General features: G+C 40.8%; 1 non-coding gene across 1 annotated transcript; it reads left to right on the top strand.

The window, feature by feature from the left end:
• Positions 1–15,758: 15,758 nt before the first annotated feature.
• On the top strand, positions 15,759–15,864 carry LOC112085981. Its single transcript, XR_002899230.1, has one exon. It is a non-coding gene; the product is annotated as a small nucleolar RNA R71 (small nucleolar RNA).
• Positions 15,865–16,712: the final 848 nt, after the last annotated feature.

Raw genomic sequence — 16,712 nt, 5'->3', positions numbered from 1 at the left:
TAAGATTCAGTGCAAACAAGATTACTCACAAAACTTTAGCCATATTCATCAATAAATGAATCAAGCTCAAGTTTAAGTTTTCACAAACAGCCATAGTTCCAACCTTTTGACATTCATTAAAGCTCGTGTGAATCATGCTTATGCAAATCATGTGAACTCACTTGTCTTGGGACAGAGTTATGAGACAAAGATGATCTCATTTAATGATTATGGTTTCCATGCAGCTCAAGGGATCACTCAAGAAGGAATAAACTTTAACAGAATGCTAAGGGTAAAAGGCAACTGGTGCATACAAGAGCAGAATCCCATTTATTCAATGCCCCAAATTGGTCTTTCTCCTTAACTCTACTCCCATGAAGATCACATCCTCTCTCTAGGCATTCATTGCCTCATCAACCCTCCCCTCACTTCACTCTCAATATTTTTCTCACCAGGGGATTCATCTCTTCATCTTTAAACTGAGGCTTTGGGGTCTGAATCTTCCACTTAGTTTTTTCTCACATAACACTGTCTAGCCTCTTTTCTTTTCTTTTCAAACACTTGAGCCTTTTGGCTTCTTTTCTTTTCTTTTTACTTAGAGGCTAGACTTTTCTTTTCAAAACACTTGAGCTCATCTTTCTTTAAACAGCAGATCCCAAAACCGCTTTCTTTTCTTTTCCATCCCCTGGTTCTCAACTCAAATTTTCTCTTTTCCACTCAGTGTTTCTCAAGATCTCTTCCTAGCCTACTCTAGACTCATGATGTAGAGCTAGATCTACATGAGACTCTACTCTTGTCGCCCTAAACCCAACACTTTCTGTCAAGTTTATTCAGAAAAAGGCTTCACATCTCTCACTATAGTGTTTCAGGCTTCAAGGAAGGTTTGGTTCAAGGCAGGGAACTGTCTCAAGATGAGAGAACAGCTATTTGAGCTAGCAAAGAGTGGTAAAAAGAATAAGAGAGCTCAAATATTTTAAGATTACCCATGAGTTCACAATGACATGCACAAGCAATGATAATTAGATTGTCAAATTGTGGTTCTCACTTAGATAAGGCTGGAACTAATCAAAGCTTGATTCACTCAACAAGTTCAAATCATGGATCAGTCTTGATTTCTTTCTTGTTTACATGCATCAAAGAACTAGAAACTAGGGCAGTGAACCGAATTCTTAAAGTGATATTCTCTCAAGGAAAAACCTATCATCACTCCCTTGCATTGATGCAGCCTATATGAATATGCAACTACACTCAATTCTAAAAATGAGAATGCAACTACATGAACATTTTTGTTTTGTGAAATTTTTTTTGATTTTTCGATTTTTTGGTTTTTATATGCACTTAGATGCAACTACATGAATGCATGCAAGAATGTGACTCAAGACTCAAAGTAGAAAATAAGAACAGAGAAAATATGATTAGTAAAAGATGAAACTTCTCCCCCACATTTAAATAACACAGTCCCTTGTGTTATAAAAGTATGAGAAAGGAGTAAAAGCAAAACAAACAAGTAAAATGCAAAGAGAAAAAGAAAGACTACATGCATATGTACAATGTGTGGAGTGTTACCTAAGAGCTGTGGAAGTCGGACCCCAAGGAGTAAGAGGGGTTGGACGTGTGACCGGATGGTGTCTCCCATGAGTGATGGCTTGCCTCATCAGAACCGTCTTTAAGATCCACCCATGCTGTGCCATATGGAACCAGGGCTGTGCAGTTGGTGGAACTCTCTCCAACCTCTTCTCTGTTCCTTGGTGAAAACGGTGTTGGAGATCCACCTTTGCAAGGGTTTTCAAGCTTCTTGATCCTTTTCTTCATCTCCTTGATACACTTTGCCATCTTGTGTATCGTTTTGTCCTGGTACTTGCACCATTATTGAAGGACACCAATCTTTTGCTGGGCTCTAAACCCTGAAGTTCCTGGCTCCTCCCAATTGTAATCATCAAAATGATATCTGTTCCCACCATAACGCTTTTGAGGTGGAGGCAGACCTTCATCTCCAGCACCAGCAGCACTAGTGGCAGCAGCTTCAGCGGTTGCTTTCTTTTCCTTGTTAGCTTCTTCTCTGCAAGCTTTCTTGTACTTGAGAATTGGTGGATCAGTTTGGACATTGTACAGCTCTTCCTTCAACAAGTAGAAATGAATGTTCCTCTTTACTTGGACTGTGGTGATGGAGGGATTGGGCAGGAGAGTTCGGACTGGCTCATCAATGAAGGACTTGAAGTTGTAAACCAGCTTGGCTCCAACTCTTCCTTGAAAGAAACCGATCCTACACAAATGAGCTTCATTGATCAGGTCAAACTTTGCCTTGTTCTCCTTGAATCTGTATCCTCTTGCCTTCAAGATCTTTGTCACTACCCAACCATGGGCTAACTTTGCATCTTTCTTTGTTGAACCCCAAATGCATTCCTTGTAGAACATCAAAGACCTTGCTAATTGAGAGGCAAGGCAAGGTGTGTAAGCATATCCTTCATAGGGCTTCCCATTTTCATAAGTTGGCATCAACTGTTTCAGCCCCACACCAAGGAGATTCAGATAACCTTTATGAACTCTCCCAACATTGAGCTTGAAGAAGAAGCTGTGAGAAAGGATTTTGTGGACATATCTCAGCACTGGATTTCTTATCCAAGAGGACTTAGCTGCCCCAGCTGTGTACTTCTCAGAAGCAATTGATCCCCATAAAGCTTGAACATCTTCCTTTCTAAGACCGATCTGGTTGGAGAGAGGTATGTTTTTAGGCGCAGAAAACCCAAATTTCTCATTCAATTCCCTGAATGGCACTTTGTAGGCCTCTCCTTTCACCGTAAACTCCATGTATCCAAGACCATCCTCTTGAAGTATCGTTGAATCCCTTGGGTAGTAAATAAAAGCATCAAAAGAAGCCAAGAACTCTTGATACTCCTCTTCATATGCGATCTCTCTCAGCTCCCAGAGTGATTCAATGCCCATGTTCCCAAGCAAAGTTTTGACATCCTCAAAGATGCCAATCTTCTTCAAAAAGTCCACATCAGGGAACCTCCCTTGCTGGATCCCAATTTGCTGAAACTTAGCCAGATAATCATGTGTTTCTGGTGTAGTTTTCTTGATCCTCTTGGGTGTCTCTTCAATGGCGCCTTGGGAGCTTCCAGCTGAGCTGCTTGAACCACTTTCAGTTTGTTCATCTTCAGATACCACAGCCAGCTGTTTTCCTTTCTTCTTTGAACCAGAAGCAACCACCAAAGAATTCTCCTCATTCCTTGTTCTTTTTGGCTCTTGCTCACTCCTTCTTTGCTTTGTGCCCTTTTTGGTGCCTTGGCCATTTTCTTTTGGCTTTGAAGATCCTGAGACCAAGCCCTTGTCTTTGGAAGCAAGACCTTTCTTCATGCCGGCTAGAGCATTGGTTCTCTAAGTCATCTACAAAAGATTTTCTCAGAAACAAGGTAACACAAGATCAAGTTTCACAAAGTTCTCAAAAATTTTGAAAAATTGTTGCAAGAATCGATTTCTAAAGCACATGAACAAGTTTCTCAAGCCAAGCATCAGTCCAATGAATTCATAGTAGTGCAAAAAAAAATGCAAAGCAAAGACTCAACAAGAAACAGGTTCATCACTTTTTCAAGAAAAATCGATTTTTCCATGAATTATTTTGCAACAATTTTCAAAATTCAAGAACAGTGAATCACCAAGAAAGAGCTCTGTTTTCATTGATAATCTAGCACCCTAGCATTTATAAAAATAATCCCAAGGTCTAAAACAACCTATTAAAATCGATTCCACACTTTGAAGCTCAAAAATCACCATTTAAGAACATGGAAAAAGATGAGTTTTAACAGAGTGAATACCTTGAGATTATGATGCAAACGAGTTCAAAATGCTAACAGGATGAGATTAACAACTCAAAAACGAGCTCAGATCACTTTGAATCAACAAATTTGGTGGAGAAACGAGAGAGTTATGCAGAAAACAATGGAGAGAAATGGGTTTAGAAAGCAAACTCGTGGTTTTGGTGAGGAAGAGAGAGTGTGGGACTAGGTGCAGCCTTTGGACTGGTGGTCAATAGATCCAATTTGACCAGTCAAGGCGTTGACTCCTCCTTTTTCCATTGACCAGACTCCTTTTTCCCTTTGTGCGGGCTGGAACTCCAGTGACCGAGCCGCAAGCCAAATTTCGGTGTTAAGTAAGTGTGCGACTTGGGATCTTCTTTGTTTGACCCGCAGGCCCATGTCGCACACAAGTCTCTTCTGCACGGTCTTGTCCTTCCTCTCATGCTGCGGCCTGGCTTACTCTTCAACCGTCCTGCACGTCCCAGGTCGGTGTGAAATGCGAACGTTTGTGCGGCCTGGTGTTCTTTGTATCCGACCCGCACGACCAGGTCGCACATTTTCTTACTTGAGCACCTCGGTCTCTTCTCCTGGTATGCGACCTGAGAAGATATAGTGGTAAGTATTCCCGCCTGTCACGCGGGTGACCCGGGTTTGATCCCCGGAACCGGCGCCAATTGATAACTAGAGTTTTCAAGGCTCTAAATGAGGGGTTATCAATCCCTTTTGTCACTTTGCAGTACAAAGGGTATCAATCCATCATGTGTAGACACTAAGATGCAGGATCAATTCTTAATTCAAGCCAAATGAGTGAGGTTTTGATGACTAATGACAACTAAGAACTTAAAACAAGAATGAAAACTAATGATCAACTTAAACAAGCAAGTAAATAAGCTAAATGAGAAGAGAATGTATGTATGATGATGAGAAAGGTCTTAGACATGATTGTGGATTAGGGTGCCTTTGGTGCTAAACTATTGAGCTAATGAATCATGTGATCAAGCAAACCATTCAACTTAAACATCATTAACTAAGCTAATCCTCTCATGAAGGCATTAACTTCTATGTTATAACAGTTTCTAACCTAATCATCATTAGTGAAACATGAATCAACAAGCATTAAGAACCAGTTTAATCTATCATTTAAGCATATAAACAATCATTCCCATGATGAAAAATACTTAAACCTCTAACAACCTTGGTTCAGGCATTTCATCAAACACTTTTGGTGCATGAAATACCCAGAATCTAGACCACATATGATGTGTATGGATCTAGCATAGAGAACAGGTTGTAGAGAATGGAATATGAATGATCTAATCCCTAAACTCACTAATCTAATACCTAAGCACCCTAATCTACATATCTAAGACCTTGATATGGGGATTACTCACTAATCATGATCAACACACTAGATCCTTTGCAAGATGTTTTGTTAATCATGATTAGAAGTGTGTAAATGAAGATGGAGATGATAGATTAAGAAGAAGACAGCCTTAAACACTCAAGAATCTCTGAATCTCTTGATTAAAACGCCTAAAATCAGATGTTTCTCTTCAAAAGGAGTTTTCTTACAAAAAAGAGGCAAAGAAAATGATGGAATAAAGCTTAAGTCCTTGGGGTAAAACCCGAAAAAACTATATATAGGTCTTAAAATGAACCGGGTCAGCCCAAAACAAACCGGGTCAGCCCGAAACAAACCGGGTCCTGACCCGACTTTGATGGGTAAAATGTTGAGTGTGCGAGTTAGTCAGGAGCTTCCCAAGACGCATGCCCAAGTCACACAGCCAAAGAGGCAGTCTCGTAAGCCTTAAGTCCTTCAGTCTCAGCCGCATGCCCATCTAGGTGTGTTCTGCGTGTCTTCGTGCGATTCAGTCTTCCTTCTCTTCAACCTGCATGACCAAGACGAAATCTGGGAAGAATATGTATGCGAGTTGGTTATCCTTTAGTCCCAAGTCGCATGCCTAACTCCCACAGACCTAGAAAGAAGCTTCAGCGAGATAGAATCATGTAAGCCAGGACGCACTCCTCTCTCGGTGTAAATTGCGAGTCTTCATGCGGATCAGTTCCCTTTACTCTCTAGCTCGCACAACCATGTAGCACAGGCCTTCAGAAGTATGTGCGGGATGGTCTTCATCACTCCTAAGTCGCAAGCCCAAGTCGGTGTAAACAGGGAACGTTTCTGCGGTTCAGTTCACTACTCGGCCAACTCACATGACCAAGTCGCACATTTGTGGACTTAGTATTTTTCCTGCTCGGGATCCTTTGACCTCATCCAGGTTTACCTTACTTGCACATCTCAACACGCAGCTCAATCCCCAAGTATTAATCTCCAGACATTGCGAGTTAACCAAGTCGCAATACTATCTCGCAGGCTTCAGGTCTCCTTGGACCACATCACATTCGGGGGAGAGTAACTCCCAGGATACTTGTCCAAATGGCGCGATTCCAACTTCAGTGGAACTAGAACTCAGATATCTTCAACTTAGGTGAAGGAACCTTCGGCGCTTGGGAAGTGGAAGGTTCTCTGGAGGGCTCATCTTCGCAGTGCATTGACACAGTCAGAAAGAGCCTTCTAGACATGTGTCTATTCCAGAAACGTTATCTTCTTGCTCATAGCTGCAAATCGAATGATCTCAAACGTTCTGGAAAGAAGACTCAAATATCTCGAATCTTAATGAAGGTCCTGTAGACTGAATTGATCTGGAAATGCATCGTCCTTTGCAATCTTCGGAGCTCATCGAGTTGGTCCAAAACGGTAGTTAGATAGGCGTGCCTTCCGGTGAGCTTAACTCTCTGCTCACGCCTCCAAATCCTACGATTCCACATGCTCTGGAACCATGATTCAATCCTCTCCAACTTTTATGCAGCACCCGACAACTGAATCGGCCGGAAAGACTTTCTGGTAACGTGATTTCAGAGATACGTTTGGACCAGGAAATTTTGGTCGAGAAACCTTGACAGCGGTACGCGTTTTGGCCGAGACGCTCACTCGCTATACATGAAAATTGCCGAGAAAAGTTGCCTGCGGTACGCGAAAATCGCCGAGAACCTCTAAAGACCCATTTTCACCGTCTTTCAAGCCCTGGTTTCTCCTTTCCAATTCCAAAGAGCTCCAAATACACCTGATAGGCACTCCAAACATGCAAAGACTCATTGGGACCTAATGCAACTCCTAAGTCCTAAAACAACACCTAAGGACCTAATATGCATGAGAAATAACATGATTTGGAATGAAATATATAACCTAAATGATGCAAATTATGAACATATCAACGGGAATGTGGTAACTCTGGGAATGGAGTCTGAACGGTGCGAGTCGGAAGTGGTGCCGACGAGGCCAATCCGTCTGAGGAGTCAAGTGAGAAAGAGGATGACCGACACGGAAGTTCTGAGGCAGAGGTACCCCTGTATGATCTATGGATCAACGAGACACTTCAACGGGATGTGTCCGGTCAGCGGTGTTACATCGGAAACCCTGAGGGAAGTGAGTTTGTGTCTTGTGTGTGGTAGACAAGGGCACGTGGACGCGGACTGCCCCAGGAACCAATCTCAATAACAAGAGCGCCAGGAGACTCAGTCACTCGCCGGTGTGTCGTTTAGGGAAACGGCACATGAAGGAGCTTAAATCGCGCATCTGAGCTAAGGGAAAAGTGAGAGTTTTCCCTAAAAATGTACCAAGGAGTGGTACTTGTGTGCAAAAGTGGAGTGGCCACTTATGTATTTATGTGTAATATTGTGTGTTGCTTGCTTGTTTACTTGCTTGTGTGTGTGTGTTGTGAAGTCGTGCGTGAAGCCAGGGATGCTAGAATCGTACGCAGGGATAGTGTGGAAAGGCCTAAGTGCCGAGACCACATGAGGAGGTGTAATTAGTAATATGGAAAACCGGGGGAGGGTTGTTCCATATGTACTATTAGGACAACATAAAAATAAGAGTGGCTAGTCCACTGTGTGAAAAAGCTTGAGGAAAGCTATGTAAAAAGGTTGTGAATGTATATAAATATGTTGTAAAGTATGATGGTTGTATTATGGTAAATATAATACATACCTGTAGAAACTTAACAATAAACGAGACTAGGACCAAGCTGGGAGCGTTGGTAAGTCACGTTTACGGAAGAGTTCTTAGGGCCGAACATGGTAGGTTCAGGAAGCCTTAGGAAAAACCTTTAGGCAGCGAATAGGGTCGCCAAAGGCAATAAACACGGGATCAGGGATTCATGGACTAAGCTTTGTCGATTTTAAACAAGTGATAAAGGTAATCAACTACGTATGTTCTAGAACTCGAGGCACGGAAGTATGAATAGCCTACTTTCGCAGCACTAAACAACTATCTCTCGCAACCCTAATCAGTAGGTTTCCACTCTGATTCTGGAAGGGAGAAGATGCAATAGCAGAATAAGACTCATCAACATTCACAACTCAACTACAGGTAGGTTTCCACTCCTATAGAAGAATTGCTCGTTTCACCCTAGTTCAGACAATCAATGAAAGCTTTCGCAACATATCATATCAGATCAGCTTCTAAGTGGCCAGCAAAGAATCACGCAGTAAGATTAAAGGCAAACGAAGAACATCTAGAAGATTAATAATCCTAAATCTATCGATTCATAAGCAAAGACACATGAAATTCCCTTTGAACAATCCCTTTAAACCCAACTGGGTAACTACTCATACATATTGTAACAAAGCATCATAGAGTATTGAAAGTGCAGGAAATTAAAGAACAGAAGGAAGAAGAACGAAGAACAGAGAAGCAGAAGGAGGCGCGATGGTCACTCCTGCGGCGGCTCCTCTTCGAAGACGGCGGCCTCTCTAGGGTTTGTGAAGCACCCACACGAATTCTCTCTCTATTTTTATCTTATGTCGTCTCCCCACCTTTAGGAATGACCTAAAGGGGGTATTTATAGCTTCTGGGGTGGTTCTGGACACTTAGGGCTTCAAAAATAACGAAAGGAATTGATCTGGGCTTTAATTAAGTCGTCGGGAAAGTGAACGACCAAAGTCCGCGGTCGCAGTGGCTCTACCCGCGGGAAAATGGGTGTTGGCCGCGGTCCCGGCTCGTGCTCTCTTCCGGAACTGCATTTTCTGTCATTCTTGCATCGGGAGTATCTGAAGATCTAACCGTTGGATTGTCTCCAAACCAAATGCATTAGAAATCTGGTTGGATCCTCTATGTTGTCGCAAATTTTGGGGGTGATCAGACGGTGAAAAGGTCTTCATCACTTATCATCCTTCTGACGGTCTGCATTTATCCAAAATTGCTCATTTGTTCCAAATTGCATATCTTTTGCCCAAGTTTCCTGTAAAGTCTTTTGAAACTCTAAAATACTGAAAACACTTTAAAAACCTTTGAAAACAGAGTTAAAACACCTGCATAAGATACAATTATGATCCATAAAAGTGGTCAAAATACGGTGTTATCAACTCCCCCAGACTTACCTTTTTGTTTGTCCTCAAACAAACTTAAGTCAGGAAAGAATTTTAAAAATTGCAGGAACTAAACAATATCTCAGTGACCGTCCTTCTAAACCATAACTTATCGTGAAACATCTATTTGGATCTAGTCTAGAAAATTCTCACCAAAATACAAGCAAACTAGTCCGTTAATCTGTCATGCGAAAAATCTACACACTTAGATCTAACTTCCAGTCAACTAGCTCTCTATATTCATTAAGTATAGTAGTGAATTCTCATCAAAGACATTATTCAGGGTAGACGGCGTTTGGCATTAAGGCTATTAAAGTGGTGGAGCTTAGGTGTTTAGGGTTACCTGAAGAATATGGAGGATGCAAGATATTATGCAAAACCGCAAGAAAGAGAAGGACCTGTTGATGACCGCAGATTTTCAGTCACTTCTCCTTTGTCAATTGTTGTTGCATAATCTTCCTCCTTTGTTGTAAACAGCTGTTCCCCCAGACTTAGATCTTTTCCGGGAATCATAAAGATAAATCTCCAAAACTCCATAAAATCAAATCAAGTTTGCCTCAAGTATAAATTCGATCCTCCTAGACTCTCTAAGGTTTTAAATTTCCTCTCCCTTCATATTTTTCTTTTCTTTTTCGGATTTTTTTTTTTTTTTTTTAGAGAGGGAATAACCTTTTATAAAGAGAGAGTGTAAGGGACGAAATTGTACCAAGATTTTGAAGTTTTTCCAAGGCAAACTGAATTATCTCCTTTTGTTGAATTTTTCCAATGAAATCGCTGGTCTCCGTCTTCAGTGACTGAAAACCGCGTTGATCCTCTTTCTCTCCGACGTTTTTGCACATATCTGCATATAGGACAATGAAAAACAAGAATGCATGTGGTTTGAAAGAGGTTAGGTTCGGTGGGGAACTAGCTAAAGATAAACTAGCCATTCAGGATCAACAAAGAGTGGTAAAAGGAATAAGGAGTCCTGAATGTATGATTCGTTTCCCTGATCTAACGCTTTAATGAGAAAATTATGTCAAAATTAAGTCCAGATAAAATGAGCTAGTATATCCTGTCAGAAAGAATCTCCATGAATAGAAGTTCTCTGGTGGGATTTCGTAATGCAAGTACTTAGCTACCGCCTAGTCTAGGCCTAAATCACAAAAGAGCAAAAAACGAGGAAATAGCGTAGAAGCACACTGGTCTAATTCATCATAGTACTGTTTATTGTGTTCCTGGTTTGAAAAAATTTTGAAAACGATTTTTTGAAAAAAAACTTTTTGAAAAATTTTATGTGTCCAAAACAAATCAAATTTCATTAGTAACGGATGAACATCCTCCCTCAGACTTATTTCACAATGTCCTCAGTGTGATAAATCTTGGAAAGAATGGTAAAGAAAATAGAAAAGTTGAAATGTTTAAGTGAACTTATCGTGTTGGAGAGTGCTGCTCGTCTTTTGTATTTATTCTTCCTTATTGAAAACCTGAAATTAAATGAAACAGAAACAAAGAAATGGAAATAGAAAATAAAGGTCAAAGGGAAATAGATAAAATACCAAGTGGGTTGCTTCCCACTAAGCGCTTGTTTCAAGTCGTTAGCTTGACATTGTTGCTCGATTAGACTTAACCGGGGTCGTGACACTTTTTGACTTCATCATTGGCCGATGATGGATCAATCAAAAACATCACTTCTCTTTCGTCTTCTGTTTCTTCAGCCAGATATGGCTTTACACGTTGTCCATTCACTGTGAATGAGTTTCCGGTTCTGTCCCACAGGACATTGGCTCCGTATGGCTTAACTTCCTTTATCGTGAAGGGTCCTGACCATCTTGAACGTAATTTTCCTGGAAAAAGCTTAAGACGAGAATTGAAAACAAGTACCTTATCGTTAGGAGCAAAAGTTCTATGAATAATCTTCTTATCATGATATGCTTTAGTCTTCTCCTTGTAGATCTTCGAGTTTTCGTAAGCATTGTGTCGGATTTCTTCTAACTCATGAAGTTGAAGTAGTCTTCTTTCTCCAGCTGTTTTCATGTTCATGTTCATCTCCTTGATAGCCCGTTGCGCCTTATACTCGAGTTCTACTGGGAGGTTACATGTTTTTCCGTAAACTAGGTTGAATGGTGTTGTTCCTAATGGTGTCTTGAATGCTGTTCAGTATGCCCATAATGCGTCGTCAAGCTTGGTAGACCAATCCTTGCGATGAACTGCAGTAGTTTTCTGCAAAATCGACTTGATTTCTCTGTTTGAGATCTCTACTTGACCGCTGGTTTGGGGATGGTATGGAGAAGCAACTTTATGTGTAACTCCATTCTTTCTAAGAAGGTTCTCGAAAACTCTGTTGATGAAATGCGATCCTCCGTCGCTTATCACTATTCTAGGAACTCCAAAACGCTGGAATATAACTGATTTAAACAGCTTCATGACGACTTTCGCATCATTGGTGGGACTAGCGACTGCTTCAACCCACTTAGAGACGTAGTCTACTGCTACTAAGATGTATTGGTTTCCAAAAGAAGTAGGAAAGGGTCCCATAAAATCTATTCCCCAGACATCAAAAATTTTGACTTCGAGAATAAAATTTTGAGGCATCTCATTCCTTTTACTTATGTTGCCCATTCTTTGGTATTTATCGCATCGCGATATATAAGCTTGAGTATCTTTGAACAAAGTAGGCCACCAAAAACCAGCTTGTAAGATCTTTGAAGCGGTTTTGAAAGTTGTGAAGTGTCCTGCGTAAGACGAGCTATGGCATCCGAATAAAATTCCTTCCATCTCTTCTTCAGCCACGCATCTTCGAAATAACCCATCAGCACATCTCTTATAGAGATAGGGTTCATCCCAAAAATAATGTCTTATGTCTTTCAGGAACTTTTTCTTCCTATAACCAAAGAATTGTGGTGGTTCTACATCGGCTGCTAAGTAATTCGCTATATGCCAAAACCATGGGGTGTTGAAAGCATCTGCTCGTCGCATTAGAGGACGTGGTGGTGCGGTATTGGCATTGGGGATAGTATCTATTGCATAGATGTTTTCGTCAGGCAAACTGTCATTTAAAGGCAATCTTTCTTCAACTCGAATTCGTGAAAGATGGTCTGCAACTCCATTGTCTGCTCCTTTCTGATCTCCAATTTCGATATCGAATTCTTGCAATAGGAGGATCCATCTTATCAACCGAGGTTTAGCGTCTTTCTTAGACATTAAATACTTGATTGCAGCATGATCAGTATGAACTATAACCTTAGATCCTACGAGATAGGAACGGAATTTCTCAAAAGCAAATACGACAGCTAGAAGTTCTTTCTCTGTTGTAGCATAATTGCATTGAGCTTCGTCTGGAGTTCTGCTTGCGTAGTAGATTACGTGCAGTTTCTTATCTTTTCGTTGGCCAAGCACTGCTCCGACTGCATAGTCACTTGCATTGCACATGAGTTCGAATGGGAGTTCCCAATCAGGTGCTTGCACGACCGGAGCGAAAACAAGAGCTTCATTGATCTTATGAAACGCGGCTAAGCACTCATCATCGAACTCAAAGTTTGTTTCCTTGCAAAGCAAACGCGTAAGAGGTCTAGCTATTTGAGAAAAATCTTTTATGAATCGCCTATAGAATCCTGCATGTCCTAGGAAACTACGAATTCCTTTTACGTTTGTGGGTGGTTGTAGGCTTGTCATGACTTCGATTTTAGCTTTGTCAACTTCAATACCTTTTCCGGAAATCCTGTGCCCAAGCACGATTCTGTCTCGTACCATGAAGTGACATTTTTCCCAATTTAATACTAAATGCTTATCTTCACATCTTTGCAGAACTTTACCAAGGTTGCCTAAGCATTTTTCAAAAGAAGATCCATAGACAGAGAAATCGTCCATGAATACTTCCATGAAATCCTCAATAAAGTCTGTGAAGATCGACATCATGCACCGCTGGAAGGTAGCAGGTGCATTACACAATCCAAAAGGCATACGTCGGTAAGCAAACGTGCCATATGGACAAGTGAATGTCGTTTTTTCTTGATCCTCCGGGCAAATAGGAATTTGGAAAAATCCGGAGTATCCATCAAGAAAGCAATAGTAGAGGTGATTAGCTAATCTTTCTAGCATTTGATCTATGAAGGGAAGTGGGAAATGATCTTTCCTAGTTGCTGCATTCAGTTTCCGGTAATCGATGCACATACGATGTCCAGTTACTGTTCTTGTAGCAATCATTTCATCTTTATCATTTTTAATGACAGTGACTCCTCCTTTCTTTGGAACAACATGAACTGGGCTAACCCAAGTGCTATCTGAGATAGGAAAGATTATTCCAGCTTCAAAAAGCTTCATAATCTCCTTCTTTACAACATCCATGAGATTAGGGTTCAGTCTCCTTTGACTTTCGATTGAGTTTTTAGCATTATCCTCTAGATTAATCTTGTGCATACAAAGATCTGGAGAGATTCCAGGTATGTCATCAAGTGAATATCCTAAGGCTTTTCTATGCTTTTTCAGCTCATTCAACAGCATTGTGGTTTCTTCTTCCGTCAAACCAGAGTTTATTTTGACAGGATAAGTAGAATTTGGTCCAAGGAAGGCGTACTTAAGTCCGACAGGAAGAGGTTTAAGCTCGACTTTAGGGGCTTTAAGCTCACTCCAAGGATCGTTAATTTCTGCAGCAGTGTCTTTAGGAGGTGTAGGAATATTTGTTTGGTCCTTAAGATCTAGATAGTGTAGAGGTTTCCTATAAGTTTCGGATTTATCAAGCATACGTGTGCACTCACTTGAAATTTCTTCAAGGAAATTGCGTTCATCTTTTGCGGGTGAAAGCGTGACACTTAAAGGGTTTTCTAGAAGCAGATCTTCATAGACTTCCTCAATAATTCCGTCTAACTCATCAACCCAACAAATTTTGCCATCCAAAGTCGGTTTATCAAAACTTTTGTTCATGTCAAACTGTATAACTAAGCCAGCTAGATGAAGGTCGATTTTTTCTTCAGGAACATTGATTATGGTTCCGGCTGTAGATAGGAATGGTCGTCCAAGAATAAGTGGATCCTTAGGTTCTTTTTCTAGTTCTAGAACTACGAAATCGGTTGGTATGGAACATTTTTCGATTTCGACAGGAACATCTACTAAGATACCTACAGGTTGTCTAACGGAACGATCAGCTAGTACTAAGAAATCTTAGTGGGCTTGAAAGTGTGATGTCCTAAACGTTTTGCTACTGAAAGAGGCATTATGTTTATGCTAGATCCTAAATCACAGAGAGCACGCTCAAAAGCCACATCATTGATGGTGCATGAAAGTACAAAGCTTCCAGGATCGTTTTTCTTTTCAGGGATTTGGCTTTGCAGGATAGAACTACATTCATGGGTTATCATCATAACGCCTTCTTCAAGAGTTAAAGAATTTGTTAGAATACCGTTCATGTATTTTCTCAAAGCAGGAATCATAGCACAAGCTTCTACGAAAGGTAATCTCACATTTAATTGATCGATTAACTCTTTCAGCTTAGCTTTTTCTTTTTCTTTCTTAGGGGCTCTTAAGGCTCTAGGATATGGAGGTTTAGGTTTGTAGACACGAGTTGGTGGAGGTGGAATCGGGTCTTCTCCAAGGATTTCCTGGGATGAATCTTTCCTTACTTCTTCTCCATCCTTCTCCCCTACCACTTCTTTCTCAACATCTTCATTCGTTATTCTTTCTTTTTCTTTCTTCTTTTCCTTACCCATTTCCTCATCTTTGGGATCTTTAGGAAATTCAGGCTCTTTGTAAGCTAATCCACTCCTAAGTGTGATAGCTTTCACATGATCGGAGAGATCTGCTTCACTTGAGCTTTCGAAAGAATTTTCACTTAGCTCCTCTTCAGAATTTTCTAAGTATTTAGAATTATTTTTGACCATCAGGCTAAGGAGGGTATCGAAATCCTTCTGCATCTCTTTTAGTTCAGATCTAAGATCACTAATCTCTTGAGACATAGATTTTTCAAGCTCTAAATTCTTTTTGTTTAGGTTTTCAGCTTCAGAAGAAGGAAAACTTGGATAGGAAACAGGATTAGATTGAATACCCAAGATTGGTTCGGAAGGTGGTTTCCAACCAAGCTCAGAAGACGGTTTCCCGCGGTCAGGTGGCTCACGACCGCGGTGAATCATGTCTTGGCCGCGGTCAGAACCAGCACGACCGCGGTGAAAGCTTGCTTGGCCGCGGTCCGATTGAATGGACCCGCGGTGATCAGAAACGAATGGAAAATCTTGAATTTGATAGACTTCTGCAGTGTTCACCATCCCTTGACCACAAGAATCCATTGGGTTGTCCCAGCCATCAAAGTTACATGTATTGTGTACCCTATTTGGTTGTTGCAATCCAAGATGACTCATTATGTGACAGAGACACTTTATAACTTCCGAAATTTCTTCTTTCTTCTCAGGAAGTGCAGAATTACCAAAGGTTTCTTGATTTCGGATGCTGTTTCCTAAATTTTTAATGAAAACGTGAGCATCTTCTACAGATCTAGTTGTGAAATCTCTATTACTTGCTATATCAAAAGAGTGTCGCAACTCTGGAGTTATACCGCGATAGAAGATACCTAGCAGGTATTCCTCGGCATATCCATGGTGTGGACAATCTCTTTGGTATTCCCTAAATCTTTCCCAAGTATCTAAAAGATCTTCATCTTCTTTTTGTTAAAGTTCTTATCTTCTTTCTTAAGAGATTTGAACGATTTTTAGTATAAAAACGATTTAGGAAAGCAGTTCTACACGCTGCCCACGTTTTTAGTGAAGTAGGTGGCAAAGATTTTAGCCATTTGCTGGCATTATCTCTAAGAGAGAATGGGAAAAGACTAAATTTGTGATAATCCCCATTTGCAGTAATGGTTGCACATAATTCTTCGAAAGTCTCGATATGGTCTACCAGGTTTTCGAGTGAATAACCAGAGAATTGATTTTGTTGAACTAAATGGATATGGGGTACCTTAATTTCGGTTTTGCCATCCTCAAGTAAGGCTGGTTGAATAGCTCTTCGATCTCCCATGAACTTCTCAAGTGAATCGAAACTTCCAATCAGTTCATCATCATCTTTTTGTTTAACCGATCCGATTAGCTCATTGTCATCATATATCGGTTCTTCAAACTCATCATCAGACAGGTCATCATCGCTTGGATCACCATCCACACGATTTGGTGGATCACCAAGAGTCCCGGGAACATGTTCCCGGTCTCTCATCTCAGAGAAACCTGAAAAATTCAAAAGAAAAAGTAAAAATAAACAAGTGTTCTAATGGATTTAAGCTGGGATTCGCAACGAAACAAATCAAAGTCCCCGGCAACGGCGCCAAAAACTTGATTGCGAGCAAAAGCGCGGGGTTTGTTGTCTTCGTTTTACTAAGCTTCAGGTTTTAAATTTATAACCCCTAAATGTCTGCAAGTGCACAGATGTGCGCTGTAGTACTTAGGGTATCGATCCACAGAGACTTAGTTGTTTCAGTATGAATTCACTGCAACGCTTAAATCAGATTAGAACTAAATGGTTTGGGTTTTGGTTTTGGGTTTTGGGTTGTCA

This window comes from Eutrema salsugineum, unplaced genomic scaffold (genome assembly GCF_000478725.1).
Source record: "Eutrema salsugineum unplaced genomic scaffold, Eutsalg1_0 scaffold_26, whole genome shotgun sequence".
In the NCBI taxonomy this organism is placed as follows: Eukaryota; Viridiplantae; Streptophyta; class Magnoliopsida; order Brassicales; family Brassicaceae; genus Eutrema; species Eutrema salsugineum.
The sequence above is the reverse complement of the archived record's forward strand: the minus strand, read 5'-3'. Positions and strand labels throughout refer to the sequence as shown.